The 23,097-nt window shown below is 37.4% G+C and overlaps 1 protein-coding gene across 1 annotated transcript in view; it reads right to left on the reverse strand.

Annotated features, from left to right (window-relative positions):
• The window catches only part of caly (calcyon neuron-specific vesicular protein), a 128,281-nt gene extending 123,110 nt beyond the window's left edge, over window positions 1-5,171 (reverse strand). Inside the window, exon 1 of the mRNA XM_039773688.1 lies at window positions 4,922-5,171. The gene's annotated coding sequence lies outside the window, so the exon portion shown is untranslated. The remainder of the gene's footprint in view (window positions 1-4,921) is intronic.
• Between the last annotated feature and the right edge of the window lie 17,926 nt (window positions 5,172-23,097).

Genomic DNA, 23,097 nt, shown 5'->3' on the forward strand with positions numbered 1-23,097 from the left:
ATTCCATGTAAAATTCTCTAAATAAGCCATTGAGGAGAAAATATAAATAAAAAAAAAATCCCCTAAGCAGTATTAGTTTTTCCAAAATGCTAAGCAGATTAGAAACAGTTTGTGTCATTTGCCATTTGCTTCTTTTTGTATCATATTTCAAAGCCAATAGTCATATCAAACATTTTTAAAGAACAAAAATATAAAAGTCATATAAAACTGTGTGATGCTTTTGGCCATTGTATAGGTTCACTCCACATGTAAACTAAGCTGATTTAAGTACATTCTTATAATAACGGATGTAGTGCACAGTATACTATAGTTAAGGATTGCTCAAAACAAAATCAATAAATCACACATAACAAAAATAGGTAAACACTAAGGAACAAAGTACTGCTTATGTTTTTCAATTAAAGTCATTATGTTAACAGAGTCAAAGGTAGCTACTTTACATGTAAAACAATGAGATTATAAGTGTTTACAGAGAGGTCTGAAGTGATGTTAAACCTATTATGTGCTTTTCACTAGTGGCCTTACTAGCTCATTCAAACAGACTGAACACAGTACTACAGCATCTGCACTGAACACTTTAGACATTTTTTTATACCTGAGTTGTCTGGGTAAATGCTACAGTAGGTTAGGCATTTTCAATCTCTATTCTGTCCTCACAAAATCTGCGGTTACAAATACAAAACTAGCTGTACAGCTTTGTTCCATTGCAAATCTTCTTAGTTTTTATATTCATATTCAATAGTAAAGGCATGGAAAAATGTATAAATACTTGTAAAGGTTATAAAAGTTATGGTTCAATTTTACCATAATTTTTAAGTTTAACACATTAAGTAAATTGTTTCCTAGGGGCCTGCGTTAGAAAGCAAAGTTGGATTGATTAATTACAAGTTTTATATATTACTTCAAAAGTACATTAAAAATGAATACATTTGTTTAAAAAATTAAATGTAATTTATGTTGTAAAATCTGCAGTGGGCTGGTGCCCTGCCTGGAGTTTGTTTCTTGCCTTGCACCCTGTGTTGGCTGGGATTGGCTCCAGCAGACCCCTTGTGACCCTGTAGTTAGGATGTAGCAGGTTGGATAATGAATGGATGGATGTTTTAAAGTATATTTACAGCAGTGCTACATAAAGTTGCGCCCAAGATACAGTGTGGCTACTGATTTCATTTCAATTAGTTCTCAATTGGAGGTTAGTTTCTGCCCAGGATCATTATCACTTTTGTTGTTCACCACATTAGTTTCCTGTTTATTTCTCCAATATCTCAATTTCTGAAATGTGCAGTGATGCGCGTTTTGAAAATGTAATAATATACTCTTTTTGACCAACTATGAAGACTCTACTTCCTTGTTCCTTTCCAAATATTTTGGGAAATAATCATAGTGAGAAGTCAAGCAAAATGACACCTTTTATTGTCTAACTAAAAAGATTACAATATGCAAGCTTTTGAGGCAACTCAGGCCACTTCTTTAGGCAAGAAGTAATCTTCGTGTCAAAAAGGTGTCATTTTGCTTGACTTCTCCTACATCCATAATGGCTAACATGGTACAACACCCTAGTACTAGGGAAATAATCATGTAATGGTAATAACACAACCACAGGGCACTATACATTCAGGTTGTTTCACTTTAATACAGTAGATTGATTTGTGTAGCAGTGCTTTAACTTAATAAATAATCAAATATGGGATTAAAAAACTGAATTCAAGTCAAGTACAAAAGTATAATGGGATAAAATATAGAGAAAAACAAGATCTTTAGTGATGCCATTTAATATTTTTAAAATCTTCTCAAATTCTTACTTAGGTTCATCAATAAAAATGTGACTCTATTACTCATAAACTTTGCAAATGTGGATACGGAAAACTCAGTCAGTCAGTCTCTTTTCAACCCGCTATATCCTAACACAGGGTCACAGGGGTCTGCTGAAGCCAATCCCAGCCACCACAGGGTGCAAAGCAGGAACAAACCCCGGGAAGGATGCCAGCCCACCACAGGGTTGGCATCCTCACACACCAAACACAATTTAGGATCACCAATGCTCTTAACCTGCATGTCTTTGGACTATGGGAGGAAACCCACGCAGACACAGGGAGAACATGCAAACTTCACACAGGGAGGACCCGGGAAGCGAACCTAGGTCTCCTTGCTGCGAGGCAGCAGCGCTGCCACTGCCCCACAATGCCACCCTACTGGAGAACTGTTTCTCTCAAATGCTTATTAATTTGTCAATTTTTTCAAGCTCTGCAAATGGGTTGATGACCTGTTCATGTGTTGTTCCTCTTTTATACCCAGTGATTGCTGGGGTAGACTCCAGATGCCCAGTGGTTAGCAATATAGATGGATGGATGGATGAATGGATGAATTTTTCATTTTATATGAATCTGTATATCTTCCTGCTAAAATAAATATGTATGCACTACACATGTAAAGTTCATGTTAACATATTCTGCTCCAACACATTACACTGTAATAAAACACTAATATGTCCATCTCTCCATCCATGTTCAATCCTGCTTATGCAGCCCAGGATTTCAGCTGGTGCTTGTTCCTCCAACAGTACGTCATGCATTCTGAAGCCATATTTAACATACAAATATTTTAATTTACAAAAAAAGTGTGTTATTAAGTTATAAATTAATACTGTTTGTCAAGTCTTTTACTGTTATAGACATATTCTGTTGACTATATTGATCTAAACATCAGTAAGATAAAGATTTTCATATGTTTGTATAAAAAATAGTAAAACTGAAAAGTGATTTTTCACATTTACATATTTTTTAACTGCAATGTGGAAATGATCACTCTAGAAATTTTAAAATATTTTTAGCTAAACATGGAATGTGAATGAACTGATGTGGTCACCCCTTTCCCTCTTTAAATCCTTATAAAAGATTGATAGTTCTGATGAGCAGAAATTAAGACAATAGAGAATGTATAGAGTTCAAGAATAGATAATGCAAAGACAAACTGCCTATAGCAGGAAGTCAAGAAAAAATATAGCATAGCAAATGCAAGTTAGAAAGTGATTTCACTTTGTGAGGCAAAAATCAGTGCAATATTGCACCATTTTGTTTAAAATCTATACAGCAAAATCAGAACAGCACAAAGTCAAAGTTGTGCTAATCAAAACATCACTATCACTATTAATATTTAATATCACTATTAAAAAGAGTCATGTTGTGATCATTATTAAAATAGTATGTGTATAATACATCTAAAAACACAGAAGCCCTGCTTTTTAAATTTCAATGTGTCAAATTGATATCATATGTTATCTCGCCTGTATGATGTTAAAGGATCTATGGACAAAGATGATTTATTGATTACCTGACATACTTGAACACCACTTTCCAAAAATGTAACTCATGTATTGTAATGTATTAAAAATGCACGGAGAACTAAAAGGAAATTAGGCTCTGGCCTGTTTTAAACTTTGGAAGTGAAGAGTTGCACTCTTGTTAAAAGACAATGCTAATTGTTTCTGTTTTCCAGTTTCCTTTGATTGGCTACTCTGTACACCATGAAATCCCATCATCCTGGAACCAATTAGTTTTGTTTGAAATGCAGACGAAAATGGACACCAATCCTTTAAAGATCGTAAGTATTATGGCTGCAGGTATCTGTTACAGCAGTTTTTCATATTATCTGACGTAATGTTTTCAGAGGTACACATACTTTATAAGGGGTGCTGTATATTTTATGGTCTCATTACTTGGTAGAACACAACACACTATAGTACTACAATACATTTTATAAAAGATGCTATGAACTTAAAAAATTAAAAATACGCATAGAATATGTATGTATATGAGTATATACATATATGATATAAACATATATACAAAATTGTATACAAATATGTCTACATGCACATACATGCAGTTTTACATACATATATATGTAAATATAATAAGGCATGTGATGAGCAATTTGAAAAAATAAAAATAAAACTTGTCTTAAGTCCTCAAATATTTTGCCGTTCAAATGATATTTAAAATAACTTCAGTAAAATATCATATAATTACAACTGAATGGGCCAATATTCAAAACAAACGGATATCCAATATTTTAAATTACATCAAAAGTTAAATGTAAAAATGCCATGCACACTACGGGTGTTGGAGTGAAACATGCGCAGCTGGCTGCATGGTTCGCTTCGATGTTGTGTTTAAACTGGAAGAGAAATCATTTTGGTACAGAAAGCCAGGATTCCGCACTGGTTGTCTGCAGATGAAGCTCTCCAGCCGCAGTCCGAATGCGATGACTGTAACTGTGCCTACATGGACTGCGAATCTTACAGCGAATACGAAATGTCTTATTGAACTGGAGTCACTATTGACAATGTCCGAGGTTTCATATACTGTGTAACATTCCGTATTTCACCCCCAGTGGCTCTACAGCTCTTTGTCTCCGAGAGATCCGCATGGGCGGAGGCTACAACACAGTACCAGGTTTCTCCTGTCCCTTGTTACGCCTGAATGGCTGGTTAGTAAAATACGTTTCCCAGTGTGGGTCCCCCAAACCCCGTAAAACTCCAGAGCAGGATTTTGAAATAATAATAAAGATATAATAACAATGGTGTTAAAACAAAATTCCAGCAATAACACTAGCGAAATTGCAATTACACCAACTATTTTTGCTAAACAGTGAACCCTCTTCAAATCACAAGATGCTGGTCACATAATCGCTGTGCAGAGTACTTTGTGTCGCACATATTTTTTATCTCATTCCAAATAGAAATATTAGAGTGCGGTCTAGCAGCCCGACGTCCTGACAAACCATTGATAAAATCATATAGCATATTAAATTCTGGGCTTTAAATATGCCGTGAGCACTAAATATCAGATTAAAAAATGATAGAAACAAAAAACAGTGACATCCACATCGTACAAATAAGAAGGAATAACAGAAACAAACTTACTAGCGCTGCTTGCTGATGATGAGAGGTGAGGAGATGCGGCTCGGATGCTGCGCGCGACTGGTTGCCGAGGTGACGCGGTCTTTTGCACTGGCGCGCTTAGGACCCCCAACAACCCCCCTCCCTCTCTCTTTCTCGCTCTCTCTGTTTCTCTCTCTCGCTTGCTGGCTCTCGCTCGCTCTCTCTCTGCTCAGAATAAAGTGTACAGTGGCACTGGGATTCTGGTACATCCTTCCGCAAGCTGTTACCTTCGTACACTGCCTGCTGCTTGCACTCAACAGGCCCATCTACATCCACCGGGATATAGTGGGGGGTGCCAATAAAACCAGAGGTGGAGACAGCATGAGACTACACTCGCAGCAATTAGCCTCATCTTCACTACCAGAACACATCGCAAAATCCATACTTTTTGAGAGTAAAATATTTGCAGTGGGAAGCTGTGAATGCAATTACTTGTGGCTGCTGAGTGTTCTCAGAGATATATGACCAAATAGAACTTAAGTCACTTACACTGCCAGTAGTTTCAATGTGCAAGTAGACATTGCTGCTATGTAAACATTCTGTTCCTGTCATTCCCAATGGACAGTCTTTTAGGTAGGGACCTACTAAATTCAAGTGCTGGTTTGGTTAATTTATAATGCAGTTTTGGTTATTAATCTAAATATACATGTATATTAACATTCAAGGTTTTGATTTCTACAAAATGGTGCACAATTTAGTAAAAGGTATAAAAAGAATTACTATTGGGAAGGACCAAATTATAAATAGTTAGTATGAGTCTGGCTGTGGGGTTCAGCATTAATCCTTTAAACTCATCGAAGAAAGTGGTATTTCTGTTATATTAATATAACTCCAGGTCATGTCACTTACAGAACTTCTTCGATGATTCTGCACCTATAGGGTGTATTGATAAAGGAGATGAGACAGATTATAGTAGTCAGGTGCAAAGAGAATTGTCTGCATCTTAACATCAACAAAACCAAGAAATTGGTAATTGATTTTTGTCGCACCGGAGAGCCTTTATATCCAGTCACTATTCAAGGAGTGAATGCAGAGGTGGTCCAGTCCTACAACTACTTGGTGGTCCACATTAATGACAGGTTGGACTGATTTCGGAACACTGAGGAACTACAGAGCAGGCTCTGTTTTCTTCGTAGACTGTATTCCTTTAATGTGGAATAACTCTGTGATGGCCAGGGTGAGTTTCTAAGCTGTGGTGTGCTGAGCTGGTAACATCACTTCAAGAGTGGACCACTGAACCAACAAGCTAATTAAAAGGGCAAGCTCAGTTATGGGTTGTACTCTGGACCCCCTAGAAGCAATACCTCGTTATTTTGTGCCCTAGACCAAGATTATTAGTGTGCCAACTGACTGTTCAATAGCTAACCCATGCAGCTTATTATGATCTGTGCCCTAGGTCAATGCTTAATTTACCTTAATGGGGGCACCAGCCCTGTCTGGAGGTAGTAGCAATGGAGAGAATTAAAACAAAACTGAGTGCCATTATGAACAATGTTCTACATCATCTCTCCGACACACTAAAACTGAGGACTTTAAGCCAAAAAATTATTCAGCAGAAGTGTGTTAAGAAATGCTATGTGGGCTCCTTAATGCCAACAGCAACATGTCTGTTTAGCACTTAACTGGGACTGTGACAGCTAAGTCAAATCTTTTCTTTCCTTTTAATTTTCTTGCTTTACACTCATCCACTGTGTGTTCAGAATAAAGTTTATTTATTTATGTATGTATGTATGTATGTATGTATGTATGTATGTATGTATGTACTGTATGTATGTATGTATGTATGTGTTTAAAGAACTTCTTTAAAAAGCCAAGTTTCCCCTTGGGGACAGATAAAGTTTGTCCTATCTATCTATCTATCTATCTATCTATCTATCTATCTATCTATCTATCTATCTATCTATCTATCTATCTATCTATCTATCTATCCCTCATTGGTGACCTCTTTACATAAACCGTTTTGTTGTGATTTTAACCAGTAACACAACTGCCACTAGTTATGTAAAGTGAGTATAAATAAATGCATTTGAAATAAACATAATGAATCATGGAGCCTAAATATTTATGTAGTCACTAGGTCATCAGTAGGATAAGTAATACACTACTGCTGTTTATGTTTGTGTTAAAGGGCATATTCAGCTGAATGTGCATCACTACAAATCACTTATAAAACTATTTATCATCTTCTACATCAATTATCATAAAATCTGTTAAACATACTTAAAAGAAGGTTTGAATTAAATTATACAGAGGCAGGGATCTGAATAGCAAAAAGAATACTGCAATTGTGAAGTTTGCGCATTTTCATGTCTAGATGGGATTTCCATCCAAAAAGAGATGCAAGATGGATTAAATGTCAGCTGTAAACTTGCCCATTGTGAGTAAGAGTTTGTGGTCTATATGTGTTTGCCCAACAATTGAATACCATACCATTCAAGATTATTTCCTGTTTTTCACTTAATGCTTCCAGGATATAAACTTCCTAGAAATGGCATAGTAGAACTATTTCCATTAGGAAAAAACATGGGAATGGACATCAGCATTTCAGGATCTTGCATTCTGTCATTCTGTAAATGACATCAAAAAATGAAAATGCATTTTTCAGAAAGCTCGGTAAAGGAATGTTGTCAGTGAAGATATGATTAATAGGACTTGAATTTAACAATGTAACAATAAATGGGCTGCGGTGGACTGGCGCCCTGCCCGGGGTTTGTTTCCTGCCTTGCGCACTGTGTTGGCTGGGATTGGCTCCAGCAGACCCCAGTGACCTGACTCTGTAGTTAGGATATAGCGGAATGGATAATGAATGGATGGATGGAAAACAAATGGGCTGGATTCTGTTTCTTTGGGGAATATTTTACTGGATTGGGGGAATTCAGCATAGGGTTTGTAAAGAATGATGTCATTGTCATAGAGTACATGATTTATCTGAAAATGTGTACATACTAGATCTATTCAAAAAATAAATACTGTTTAAAGCCAATACTTAAAATAAAACTTCAAAAATTATATCATTGTCATATGAGGTACTGAATGAAGATAAGTCCTTTACACAATATATTTTGTTATAAAACACTATTATACCAGGCCTGTCAGAAAAATCGCTGTCAGGTTTATGACATTTCCCATTTTGTGGTTTATGCTTACATTTATATATGAAGAAGACATTAGCTAGTTAGTAGCACTTATAAAGAGTAATATTTAATAATCAAAATTAATTTCAAACGTCACCTACTTGATGTTTTAATTTTCCAAACATTTCGCACCTTTTTTTTAGATTTGTCAAGACTTCAAGGCTAACTTTGTGAAATTTAATCTTGTTAATTTAAGATTATTAATTGAGAATTCCTAAAAAAACAGCCCGTGTACTGTTGTTTTATGGTAAATCACAAATGTGAGACTTTACTGTTATTAATGCCTGTGTATTAATGCAGAATTAGTCATTGAACTGGACTTGCATTCATTCTACTACCATTCAAATAAGTTGTATGTGCTTTAGTCTAATTTTAGTTGATATGTTAATAAACCAACAAACTATTCAAAGTTAGTGTTTGCTGATTCATTTAAGGAAGTAAGTATGCGTGTCTTTGAGATTGTCCATTTCCCTTTTCTATGATAGTGAGATTTGCTTTGTTCTTCAAATCATTAATGAATGTCTAGACAATGTGGAAGTTTCGAAACACTAACTTAATACAGTTTACTTTAGAATTATGTTTAGTCAAATATTTGCAAGACTGGAACTCCATTAAAGGTTGGATCCTGTTAAGCACCCGCTCAAGATACCCAGTATAGGCACCAACTCCCAACAGTTCTGAACTGGACACATGTCAGAAAATGGATTGTTGGATGAACAGCTGTAGCCATGTTCATAACAACCCATAGATAAATGCAAAACTTTGTTTACTTTATTGCAGCTGTGTGTGGTGCTGTATTAAAAAGGGAATAGTCTTGCCACTCTCTTAACTCACTCAACTGACAGCTTAAAGCACGGCAGGATTTTCCCATTTTATTAAGAATTTTTAAAAAGTAGATGCAGGGCCATCTTAACAGCATTATAGGCCCCCAGGCAAAGCAGTGCACTGGGACCCCTACCAACACAACCACTCAGCAAGTCATAACATTCATAGATTAGCATGGGGCCCCTATGCTCGTGGGGCTCCAGGGCAACTACCCAGCGTGCCCATGCGTTAAGATGGCCCTGAGTAGATGGGATACCTGCAGTCCTATGCCAAAATTCAGACCATGGATTAAAATTAGATATAATAAGGTGATGTGGGATGTTAAAGGAATGTAGAGCTGTAAGTGCTACTCATTGACAAGATTTTAACCAAGCATATTCAACAAGTATTTTGTAGCATGCAGAAAATGTAAGCAATAATAAGTACATTACTTTAATTTATACTTTAAATCACAGGCAGACATAAGTGCCATATTTCTACGTTTCACTAATTGATTTGACTTGCAGTAAAATGCACTTATAAAAGCATTTAAACTTAAAGTGAGAATATCAGATATCGTATGGCCTGCAGAACAAGGTCTCTTTTGACATATAAACATCCAAGAAGTAACTACTGTTGAAAACAAGATTACAACTGCACACCTACAAAGTGGTTAGGGTGAGAAAAAAGAGACATTTTTAAAATTTTATTCCATTTTGGAAAAATGTTAGAAAACATACTTGAATAAGACAATAATTGGATCATTTAATGTATGCTATTGATTTTTTTTTTAATTTCTCATCATGAGACAACATCTGTGGTCTGTCCTGTTGAAAAGTCATCATTTCCATTCAGCCTCTGAACATTTTCCTTGAACCAAACTGGAGAGATAAAACCTGAGTTTCTTCCTACAGTAACTGACACTCTTGTTTAGTGAAGCTGATGTGGTGCCCTTATGGCTGATTGTGTTTTAAAGTGAAAGTGGCATTAAAAGCTAAGGAAAGTACTAGTTTTCTTGAACATTAGAGTATTTTGTACTCCGTTGGCTGTTGTGAGATGTGCGTGGGTGTTTTTGAACTAGCATTAGGCTTGAGGTACTATACAAGAACCAATTTTGTGGGGAGTATGGGCCCTCTTCAAAATATAATTTTATTTTAGCATTCCACAAGGTATTTTAAAATTAATATAACTGTTTTAGAGGTGTTAATAGGACTTTAGTTGTCAAACTTGCAAGACTGACCTTCATTTAAATCCTTTAGCTACAGAGCAGAAATCCCATTACAAATGCTCTTGACCTCCAGGCTGCAATAGCTTTCTGATTTGCTGCCCAGCACTTGGTGAATCCAAATGGACTGGCTCCAGCACCCAATTGCAATTTTTATTTTAAGCCTTCTGCAGCTGTGTATTTGTAGCAGATCTTACCCTAAGGGCTTATTTATTCAGTTACAGCTCTATGCACAGAGCATTTAAGAGTAACAATATATCAGTGAAAAAAGGATATCTAATTTTACGTAAAATTTTAAAAAATTGAATTCCCTTATGAGGAACTAAAACCTCCTCAGAATATAGCAGTGTTTTATCAATGTTGCTTATACAGTATATAATTAAGCATGTTGAACCTCTGCTAATCCCTATCTCCAATATATGTGAGTGGCTACCCAACAATGAATGCTTGCATCTTTTGTAGTCTGGGTGGGCAGGGAAGATTAATGGCATAGTTAGGAATTAATCCCAGGTACATGAAAGTACACGAATCATGATTCTGTCTATGATCGATCAGTTGAAACTGTCATAAGACAGGGGAAGGGGGTCAAACGGTCAAACACAAAATCCTCCCCAGTTACACCTCTATACCAATATGCCACAACATTAAAACCACAGACATATGAAATGAATAACATTGATTATCTCATTTCAATGCCACCTGCCAAGGGGTGGGATATATTAGGCAGCAAGTGAAAGGTCAGCTCTTGATGATGATGTGTTGAAAGCAAGAAAAATGTGCAGGTGTATGGATCTAAGTGACTTTGACAACAGCCATATTGTAATGGCCAGATGACTGGATCAGAATATCTCCAAAACAGCAGGTCTTGTGGAGAGTTTCCAGTATGTAGTGCTTACTACCTGGTCCAAGAAAGTACAACTTGTGAACTGACGACAAGGTATTGGGAGCCCAAGAATCTTTGATGTGCATACAGAGTAAAGGCTAGCTCATCCAGTCTGATCCCACAGAAGAGCTACTGTAGCACAAAATGCAGAAAAGATTCACCATTGCCATGACAAAAGGGTGTGAGCTTCCTGCGAATTTGCCTGGGTAGCCACAGACTGGTCAGAGTAATCATGTTTACTCCTGTCCACTGCCAAAAGCACCTACAATGGGCATATGAGTGTCAGAAGTGGACTACGGAGCAAGGGAAGAAGGTGTCCTGGTCTGATGAATCATATTTTCATTTAGATCATGTGGAATGCCAAGTGTCTGTGTGTCATTTGCTTGGGGAAGAGATAGCAGCAGGATGCAAGATATGAATTTGGCGAGCTTGCAGAAGCAGTGTGATTATCTGGGCAGTGTTTTGCTGAGAAACCTTGGGTCCTGGCATTAATGTGGATGTTACTTTGACACATACCATCTACGTAAAGATTGCTTCAGACCACATACTTCGCTTCATGGCAACAGCATTGTCAGGGAGGGAGTGACCTTTTTCAGCAGAATAACATAGCCAGCCACACTACAGAATTTCTTCAGGAATGGTGTGGGGAGCATAACAAAGAGTTCAAGGTGTTGACTTTGTCTCCAAATTCTCCATACCTTACTCGGATTAAGTATCTGTGGGATGTGCTAGAAAAACAAATTCAATTAGTAGATGCCCTACTTTGTAGCTTACAAAACTTAAAGGATCTGCTGCTAACATTTTGGTGCCAGATGCCACATGACACTTTCAGAAGTCTTGTGAAGTGCATCATGCCTCAGACCAGTTTTGGCTGCATGAGATGAACCTATACAATATTAGGCAGGTGTGTTTTAATGCAGTTGCTAATCAGCATAGCACCTTGGGTCTAGACTTGCGAAAGTCTAGAAGGGGCAGGACTACCTGGAGAAGCCAGTCATAAAATCAGTTTTGTGAGTGGCACAGATGATGAGCAAAGACACTCCACCTAGAAAGCACTTTAACCACATGTCCTTACTGCTAAAACCCATCAGCCTGAGTGCATGTCTGTCAGAGAGCCTGAGGTGCACACCTTGACCTTTGGTTAGCACACAGGGGTGGAGGAAAGTGTGACATATGGGTTGCCTATGATGCCAGGTGAGCAAGGTGTGGCTGGTGGCATGTATCCACAGGCACAGGGATGAAGCAGTTCAGGGCATGTGGAATATCAGACACATGGGAATAGTAAGGTTTCTTAGCGCTGATTCAATACAACTCGATATGCGAGGTGGTGCTTTCGGTAAATTTTTTTTTCCTCTTTTGACCATAGAAATGAGAACGTTTGGCAAGGAAACCGATGTCACTTCTGCTTCACACATTACACAACATCCAACAGAATTGGTAGCCAGCATTCAGACTTGGACCCGTGCCTGGGAGTGATGGAGTTTCTCATCAGAAGCACTAAACACCAGTAAACTTTATTTTTAATATATTTAACATTGTTTTATTTTGCTTCTTTTGGCTCAGCTGGCAATGTATTAAACTGCTGTAAGATGCTTTCAATCTTTTACACTTCTTATATATAAATCCACCGTCCACTTTATTAGGTACACCTGTTCAACTGTTAATGCAAATGTCTAATCAGCTAATCACATGGCAGCAACTCAATTCATTTAGACATGTAGACATGGTCAAGATGACCTGCTGAAGTTCAAACTGAGCATCATAATGGGCAATAAAGGTAATTTTAAGTGAATTTGAATGACATGGTTGTTGGTACCCAAACTGTTGATCTACTAGGATTTTCACATGCAACAATCTCTAGGGTTTTCAGAGAATGGTCCGAAAAAGGGAAAATAGCTTGTGAGGGGCAGTTCTTTGGGTGAAAATGCCTCGTTGATGCCAGAAGTCAGAGGAGAATAGCCAGACTGGTTTGAGCTGATAGAAAGGCAACAGTAAGTCATATAACCACTCATTACAACCAAAGCATGCAGAAGAGCATCTCTGAATGCAGACCATGTTGAACCTTGAAGCAGATGGACACCACACCGGGTGCCACTCCTGTCAGCTAAGAGCAGGCAACTGAGGCTACAATTCACACAGGCTCACCTAATTTGTACAACAGAAGATTGGAAAATCGTTACCTGGTCTGATGAGTCTTGATTTCTGCTGGGACATTCATTAGAACATTAGAACACTCTAGACAATAACAGGCCATTCAGCCCAACAAAGCTCACCAGTCCTATCCACTTATTTCCTCCAAGAAAACATCAAGTCAAGTTTTGAAAGTCCCTAACGTCTTACTGTCTACCACACTACTTGGTCACTTATTCCAAGGGTCTATCGTTCTTTGTGTAAAGAAAAACTTCCTAATGTTTGTGCGAAATTTACGCTTAACAAGTTTCCAACAGTGTCCCCATGTTCTTGATGAACTTATTTTAAAATAACAGTCTCGATCCACTGTACTAATTCCCTTCATAATTTTAAACACTTCAATCATGTCACCTCTTAATCTTCTTTTGCTTAAACTGTATAGGATCAGCTCTTTTAATCTTTCCTCATAACTCAACCCCTGTAGCCCTGGAATCAGCCTAGTCGCACTTCTCTGGACCTTTTCTAGCGCTGTCCTTTTTGTAGCCTGGAGACCAAAACTGCACACAGTACTCAAGATGAGGTCTCACCAGTGCATTATAAAGGTTGAGCATAACCTCCATGGACTTGTACTCCACATATCGTGCTATATAACCTAACATTCTTTTAGCCTTCTTAATGGCTTCTGAACACTGTCGGGAAGTTGATAGCGTAGAGACCTCTATGACTCCTAAATCCTTCTCATAAGGTGTACTCTTGATTTCCGACCGCCCCTAGTGTATTCAAACCTAACATTTTTACTTCCTATGTGTAATACTTTACATTTACTGACATTAAATTTCATCTGCCACAAATCTGCCCAAGCCTGTATGCTATCCAAGTCCTTCTGTAATGATATAATGGATTCCAAATTATCTGCTAATCCACCTATCTTGGTATCATCTGCAAACTTAACCAGCTTGTTACTTATATTCCTATCTAAATCATTTATATATATTAAAAATAGCAACGGCCCTAACACTGACCCCTGTGGAACACCACTCTTAACATCGGCCAGTTTTGATGAGGTTCCTCGCACAAACACCCTCTGCTTCCAGTGTCCATCACCCTGAACTCCCATTTCTTTTAATTTGATGCCCAACCTCTCATGTGGCACCTTATCAAATGCTTTCTGAAAGTCCAGATAAATAATATCATAAGCTCCACTTTGATCATATCCTTTTGTTGCCTCCTCATAGAATTCCAGCATGTTAGTAAAACACGACCTCCCTCTTCTGAACCCATGCTGACTGTTCAGAATAACTCCTGTCCTTGCCATGTGTTGCTCAATCTTATTCTTAATAATTCCTTCCATTAATTTTCCTGTGATGCATGTTAAGCTTACTGGCCTATAGTTGCTTGCATCTGCCCTGTCACCCTTTTTATATAATGGGATGATATTTGCCATTTTCCAGTCCTTCGGAATCTCTCCAGTGCTCAGTGACTTCCTAAAAATATGTGTCAAGGGTTTATATAGGTACTCACTCTTATTTAATCTCAGCAGCACTTCTCCCTCTACAATTTCCAAATCCCTCAGTACCTCCTTAGTAGTCACGTTTACCGCTGGCAGGTTATCCACTTGTTCACTTGTAAATACCTCAGAAAAATGTAAGTTTAGGGCATCTGCTATTTCACTGTTTGTATCTTTTAATTCCCCTTTACTGTTCCAGATGCACTAGACCTCGTTCAATACTGAAAGAATCTCTTAGGGTCTTCTTTCGCCTTATCTGCTATATTCCTCTCCAACTGTCTTTTAGCCTCCCTGATATCCTTCTTAATGGTTGCCCTCATGCTCTCATATTTCACAATTCACTTTGCAGTCATTAGTCTTATATACCTTATACAGCAGTTTTTTCCTTTGCAACTTCTTTTTTAAATCTTTATTAATCCACTGTGGAGTTTTTTTAGTTTCCTATTAATTCCAAATTTAGGTATGTATCTGTCCTGCATTACATGTAAAACATTTTTAAACCTGTTCCACTGCTCCTCGACTGTCTCCACATTTAAAAGCTTATCCCAGTGTATCCTACTTATACTTTGTCGCATCTGTTTAAAATTAGCCCTACCAAAGTTCAACTTAACAATTTTAGTCTTTGCATCTGCACTCTTACAAAATACTGAGAACTGTATTACATTCTGGTCACTTGACCCAAATGGTTCAATCACCTCTACACCCTCAATTCTATCCTGATTATTACAAAATACTAAATCAAGACAGGCTTCACCCCATGTTGGTGCTTTAACATCCTGTGTTAAAAACCAGTCACTGATTACTTCTAAAAATTCCTGCTCTTGTACTCTTCCATCTGCAAGGTTATCCCAGTTAATATTTGCATAATTAAAGTCCACCGTGACTATAATATCTCCCTGTAAACTTGCCTTTTTGATATTACTAAAAAGATGTGTGTTGAAATTACTGTCTGAATTGATTGGTCTATAACACACTCCTAACAGAACACCTGTTTCCCTAATATTTTCCAGGTAAAGCCACACGTCCTCACTAAGATGGGGTTCATCATCCAACTGAAGAGGTCTTACATTTAAACCCTGTTTCCTCAGTTTGTTTGCCCAGTTGATTTCATACAAGAGACGCTATTGGCGGATGGCTTAGAAGCTACCCAATCAGAGCATGTATTACGTATTAAATAAAACTCCTCAATGATATACGATATGCTTCCCGTGCGGTGCTTGATTGTTTGCTTTTCTCTGTCTCTCTCTGACATTCTCTGCGCCTGACGGAGGGGGTATGAGCAGAGGGGCTGTTTGCACAGACACGTATTGATTTTTTTAATTGTTTGCTTTTCTCTCGCTCTCTCTCTCTGACATTCTCTGCTCCTGACACGCATTCTTTGAAGAGGAAGATATGTTTGCATTCTTTTAATTGTGAGAAAGAACTGTCATCTCTGTCTTGTCATGGAGCACAGTTTAAACTTTTGACTAAAGGGTGTTATTTCATGTCTAGAGGGCTCTAATAATGTTAACAGTGTGGGAGAGTTTATAAGGGCTTAAAATATATAAAAATAACCATACAAACATATGGTTTCTACTTTGCAGATTTTCACCTATCGCGGGGGGTTCTGGAACGCAACCCCCGTGATCGAGGAGGGATTACTGTATATATATATATATATATATATATATATATATATATATATATATATATATATACATACACTATATCATGCTGCACTTTACAAATGATGTTTTTCTGGTTTGAATGGAGGACAGGTTAAATAAAACTCATAATGTCACATGGTGGGTTGGAGGCAGACACTGAACCAGCATTCTTGTGGTTTTGGGTCTCGCCTGTCTCATTATATCTTACCTGAGTGTAGATGTAGGAGTGTGCCATATAATAAACTGTGCTGTGGTACCTTTTTGGACCCTGATGTTGCTGGGTTAGGGTTCACCTCTTTGACCCTGTATATAAAAAATGGGTTTGAAAAATTAATAACTGCTGTGACACAATAAGACACCAGACACAATAAAGGTTTGGGGCAACTATCCGTATAAAATGCCCTGGCTGCAAAAAGGATGAATTCTCAAAGAGATCTGTTCACAAGACTGAGTCCAACAAAGGCAAAATGGTGGCTTTAAAGGCCCGTATAGGAAGTGACATCATCCTGGGGGCCGGAACCAGAAGTGACATTATCATAGGGGCCAGAACCAGAAGTTATGTCTTCGGAGCCAGAAGTGACGTCATCTAATGCGCCAGAACCGGACGTGACATTATTTAATACGCTGGAACCAGAAGTGACGTCATCGGGACTGACAGTGAAGTCATCAAAGGCATCGGAATTCTGCGGGATTTCCTGGGAAGGGCTATGCAAGGAACTGAGAAAGACAGCCAGTGCACCCCACCACCCCCTGGTCTGATGTGGTATTACAATTACTTGAGCACTTTGGCTGCCTCCTACTCGCACGTGTGTGACACTGCAATATAATTTTTGAATATCCTTAATAGTGACAGCTTTCCAAAGACTGTTATTATTGTTTTTTGGAAAAAATGGTTTAGTTCTGTTATAAAATAGCATAATAGTTTTGGTTGCTGCTCACCCCTTTGGATTTTAGGCCTACTTGTTTAACACTTCTGAGCCTCCTAACCCATCTACACCCTGCAGTGTAAGAATTACATGGACAGGAAAGGGAGGCATGTTATTAAAGAGGTGTACAGAATAAGCACGAAGTGAGTCAAGGTCAAGGGAATAAACTGAGATAAAGGAATTTAAGGAATCATCTGCGTTTATCCAGAGAGATCTTGTAGAAGTATATTGATTCTGAGGAAAGAAAGCAGACAGAATTAAATGAGGTCACTGGTGCTCTGTCCGTGGCTATTTCATGCCTGAAGCTGATGGTACTGATAGCTTCAATCTCCCAACCATGATTTTTATTAATTGCCTGCACAGTATATTAGTACAGTACCTGGTTTTTAATTTGGCACCTTGTGCAGTTTGAAAGAAAGAGAAACATATTAAATTTATGACACAAGAAAATGGCTGACCCAGTATCAGATAAAAGTTCCTCTTCACTGAGAAAGGCTTCTTCACTAATATAAATTACACTTAATGTTTTATATGTTTTTATGGTTGAGGAGGGAGTGAATGTAAGATCAAATTAAGGGAGAACATTACATAAAGCATGGTGTCTAATTCAGGCAGTTTTTTCTCAGGAAAAATATTTTTCATGAAGTATGTACAATCAAGGAAAGAAAAAATGATCAGGACATGATGGTTAGATTAGTTATGCTGAAGAAAGAGATTCATGATGCTATACAATGAACAACAGATATTACAGAAATCGATCGAAATAAATTGCAATAATGCAACATTCTCCCAGTGTCTGTGATGGCTTTCCTTCCAGTATTCTGTTTTTTCTCAGACATTCAAAAGACTTGCTGAGTATATTAATGGTCTACTAAATTGTGTCTCTGGACTCTGCAATGGGTTGATGTCCCATCTAGAGTTACTTCCTGCCTTGTCCCCAATGGTGCTGGAATAGGCAGACACTCACGCTCAACTGAATAAGTGGTAAGAGGCAGATTGTTATTTCTTATGTTTGTTCTGATCCATTTATTTATTCATAATACTTTTGCTGCCACCTGAGGCCTATTTGACTGTTAATCACCAATATATTTATCATAGTACTTTGTATTCAGTTTTTATGTTAAAATCTGCAATTTTTTGTCTTCTGGATATTTTGTGTTTTTTTCTCATGGTGTTTGATTTTTTATTTTCAACAGTAATTTTAACAGATTTTTTTTCATTCAGTTTTTGCCCATTTGTGCTTTGAAATGTTTCTGATGTAGACTATATACTCCTTTCTGTGGTGAGCATATTTTGCATTTGCTATTGTCAAAATCTGTAGTTCCTTGTCTCCCTGAAACCTTGTTGAGGTTTAGACATTGTGATTCAGATTTTTTCATGACAATTCCATTGTGTTCTTTTGTCTTTATTTTGGCCAAATCTGTGCTATTACTTTTGCCTTATATGCAGTATGTCTTCTTCAACTACTTCCTGTGATGGATATACTGATATTTTACCAGTTGATCATGTCTCTATGTTCTTCAACATTTTCTGCACTCAGTTTTCCTCTGTAATGTTGTTGACTGCAGGATTCCACAAATATTGCTTTTTAATACATCAAAATCTATGATGCCTTCATTCTTTCATGCCATGTAAGCCATTATTGTTCAAATAAAGACAAAAGGTGAATATCCCAGAGGAGAAAACTGGACAGCTGTTTATTTGTGATGGTTGTCATAGAAATGTAAGTTTTTCATGAGGTTATATTTTCACAAGAGTAATAATAAATAATTCTCAGTCTTCTAGAATTTGGTGGATATATAACCATAAAATACATCTGTCTATAAATTGAAGAAAGATTCTGTGGACAAATGGTTAAGGGACAGTAAACCAAGAATCATAAAACCATAAACATAAATATACTAGAGTACTCTGTCTTTAAATTTAAAACAAAATTATTATTTTTATAAGAAAATTAAAAAATAACAATACAAATGGACCAATAATTATGTACCAAGAGTAAAATGATTATTTCCTTTATTCAGTATTGTTTTGTCTTGGTAGAGTAATATTTAACTCTACATTCCACTTTTGTATTATTAATATGTAGCCTTTGTCAAAATGCCTCAATCTCATAGACTTACCACTGTTTATAAGGTACTGTACCATATAATGTCTCCCCACCTTCCCTTCTACATCTATAACCTCAGGCAATTAGGTGTAGTAAAAGACAAGCAGAAGTTAAGTTACAATTTAAACAATGTATTATTGATAATATTCATAAATAATAACAATATGCAAAGTACATTTGAATACTGGAAACCATACAACCTGATGAATGGGGATGTGTAGTTTCAGGCGGCACACAGACTTGTTTGTTAAAAAAATGTCTCTAGTTGAGGCATCATTTGTGGTCAGCAGGCCGCATGCCTGTCTCAATATGGCTGCCAAGCTGTGCCCTCATTGTGTTGTCCTTTTCATTTCATGGTGTGAGATGGTCTTTCTTAGTAAGAGAGAGAGAGTTAGGTAAAGCAAGCAAATTTATAGGTTTTCTGTCCAACCCCTAGAGCCAATAGGATGTCATGGTACTTAAAGGCTTCTGATACAAGCCAGTTCCAAACAGACACACTTCAGTCCAATGGGGGAATACACCTTCTCACCTACCCTCCAAACCATGTGTTAAGGTAAAGCTTGGCAGTTTGGCAGCCTGGCTTTCCTGTGGGGGTTGATTGAGAGTCCTGCAGTGAATCACTTACCAAACTTGTTTTAGGCACTTCCCCCAACCCTGTCGTAAAATTCCTTTCCTGACTTAGTCCAGGTGAGGAAAAACATGAATGCTTCTCACTAATGTAATACTAATATTACATTGCTTTGCCTAAGTTACAGATAAAGACATACAAAATATTTATCAACTTGTATGCAAAATTTCACATCACAACAAGTATAAAGTTCGGTTTAAAGGGAATGGCAATCAGTCACCATTAAATAAAATAAATCCCATCTATGTCACAAATTGACATGTGTGCCACATCCTTTAGGTTATGAGAAGGCAACCCTAACCACCCACTGAGAGACAACGCTATCAGACTATAATTATATGAAAAGACCAAAGAAAAATCAAACTAAATTAATTACCAAAAGTAGAACTGGCAGTAAGTACAGGCAAACCTAACAATAATGAGACTGAAGCCAGGAACCAACTCTGGAAGAGGTGTGGAAAATGTTTAACTCGCATAAATCTAAGTAAGGGATGTAAGGATGGCGGTGTAGGTGTTCATAATGAGATATAGGGAGGCAATAAGGAAAGTTAAGTAAAGTCAAGATGTAACTCCTGATACGTTTCAAAGAAAGCAATTAGAAAAATATTTTTTATCTATATGACAAAGATTTTGCTTTTGAAAAGTTAATAGGAATTTTTGTCAGATTCACTAGCCCAACCTTGATCTAAATCCTTTAACTAAAGAGTTTAAATCCTTATTGACCTTCAGGCTGGGATTGTTTTCACATTTCCTGCTGGGTACTTGGTGAATCCGAACTGAATGACTCCAGCACCCAATTGCCTTTTTATTTTGAATTTTCTGCAGCTCTGTATTTACAGCAGATTTTAGCCAGAATGCTTATTTAGCTTAGTCCTCACATGGTGCAACATACGCTGAATTTTATGCAACAGTTTTGAGCAAAACACAAAGAGCCTTCTTGATCCTAGAGTGGGATTACCGCCAGTGTATGTTGTGCTTTGCATATTGATATGTCATGGCTGCCTGCACCAGGCTGCAATCTGTTAGGCGCTCACATCAATACCGGGAGTGAAATGAATGCACTCATCTCACAGTAGCTTACCCAGGCTTGCAGAAGCTGTAAATTCAACTGTTAGGCGACTGGAAAAAATCAGGACAGGCTGGATTTATATAACACTGAGCAAGGTGTCAGGCAGTGGTCAGTGTTCTTGTAAATTGTGCTCTTGAAACAAATGCAAAGCAAAGATCTATTATGAATGATCTCACACATCATTAAAAAATGTAATGTGTTGCATTGTGAATGTTTATTGTGTACTGCCAAGGCTGTAAAGCAAAATGGCAAAAGTGCACAGGGTGGAACGGGGAAGAAAGAAAGAAAGTTCACACAGCATTAAACACATGTATGTTCTTAAGAACAATCAGATGGATGTGAAGGTGGTTAAAAAGAACTTGTTAATATGTCTGGAATCCACTTTTGTAGGACACACCTAGATCACATTGTTCTAGAATTTCCTTGTAATTGCCACATTTTGAAAGTAAAACTATAATATAAATTATTAATAATTTCTGTTGGATTGATTTTTGAATCTTTCTTTGAATTGTCACACATGTGCGATTAGGAGGCAGTCAAAGAGCCTAAAGGTGAATGAAACATTGCGAGATAAGGGGTTGTCACATGGTGCTTACCTGAACTTCTTTTCATCAACAGAAATCAAGAAGAAAAATAATCCCCGCAACTTCAGGGTTTCAAAATGGTCACGATGACGTCACTTCCGGCCAACCTTGATGACGTCACTTCCGGCCCCCACAAATCACCTCACTTCTGGCCCATCAGGATGACATTTCCGGTTCCTGCTGCAGCGTCACTCCATGCCAACCATTTCCTGTCACATGTTATCATTCTGTTATATAACTGGCATTTTGTCCCAGTAAATTTGTTCATTGTTTTCAAGACTGTGAATCGCTCCGTTTTTTTTCTTATTGTCTGGACAACAATATATGGGGACGGTCCCCAAAACTTTGTTTTGATTTTGTGACGGATTATTTTCTGCCACACAATCTAATAAAATAAATCGTGCAGACATTTATTAGCCCTGTTCTTTTTCCTTATTGATTATGTATTCACTAAATAATGAATCAATTTATCCATTTTAAGAACCATAAATTTTGTTGGAAAAATCCAGAACATGTCCCAACACTGGGCTCAAGCCTTTAAGCAGTACTAGATGGGGTGTCAGTCACAGGTAGGGTTGCCAGACGTCCTTTATATACGGAACATGTCCCATATTTGATCATTTTCTCCCCTGTCCCGTACTGACCTTTCAGGGACACCCAAATGTCCCGTATTTAGTTCATTTTCAAATTTCGTAATAAAAATATATTTTTACTACCTTCTTATGGTACTTAGTTGTAACTTTCTAAGTAATTATACTTTCTTTTCTCAGATTCTCTTGATGAAAATAACCCAAATGTAACAAGGAAAGTAGTGTTTGCTGCCTGTTTGCAACTTCTTCAGTTGCTATGGTTGGCTGAGGACAGTGACACTGTTGTCGTTTTGCTCTCCAGCTGTGCTGCTGTGCAGTTCTGTATCAGCTTTGCAACATACAGTGTCAACAAAGTGTGCTGTTACTACTTGCCATGGCCCACTTTTTTCTAACTGCCTGTATTAAATAATAATAATATTTCTCTATTGTCTGTATTAAATAAATATTTTCAAATGATTTCACTTTTACAGAATTTGTTTTTAGCTTGTATTAAATAATTAAAGTTCCTCATAACCCATTAAAATCCTTGCTTTATGTTTTCAACTTATGTCTCTACTTTTATATCATATATTGGTCTGGGTGCGTAAGGGGTAAGTATAAATGTATATATATAGTAATATAGAGAGAGATTTTAAGAGTGTCCCGTATTTCTAATTTTCTAATCTGGCAACTGTAGTCACACTCACACTGGGTTGATTCACAGTTATCAGCTATCTTAACCTTCACACCTGAACTCAAAGCATCAGGAGCAAGCACAGTGCTGATACTGAGAAGATGTGCCTACTGTTCCAGGCTCAAGAGTCAAAATAAGTCCCTGGAAATGTACGGCTGCAATGCGGATACAAGCAAACAAAATATAATGGGAAAAATGTAAGAATCTTATTATCTATAGAAGAGTTCTTCATCTGTTGATGAGAATTCT

This window comes from Polypterus senegalus, chromosome 1 (genome assembly GCF_016835505.1).
Source record: "Polypterus senegalus isolate Bchr_013 chromosome 1, ASM1683550v1, whole genome shotgun sequence".
NCBI lineage: Eukaryota > Metazoa > Chordata > Cladistia > Polypteriformes > Polypteridae > Polypterus > Polypterus senegalus.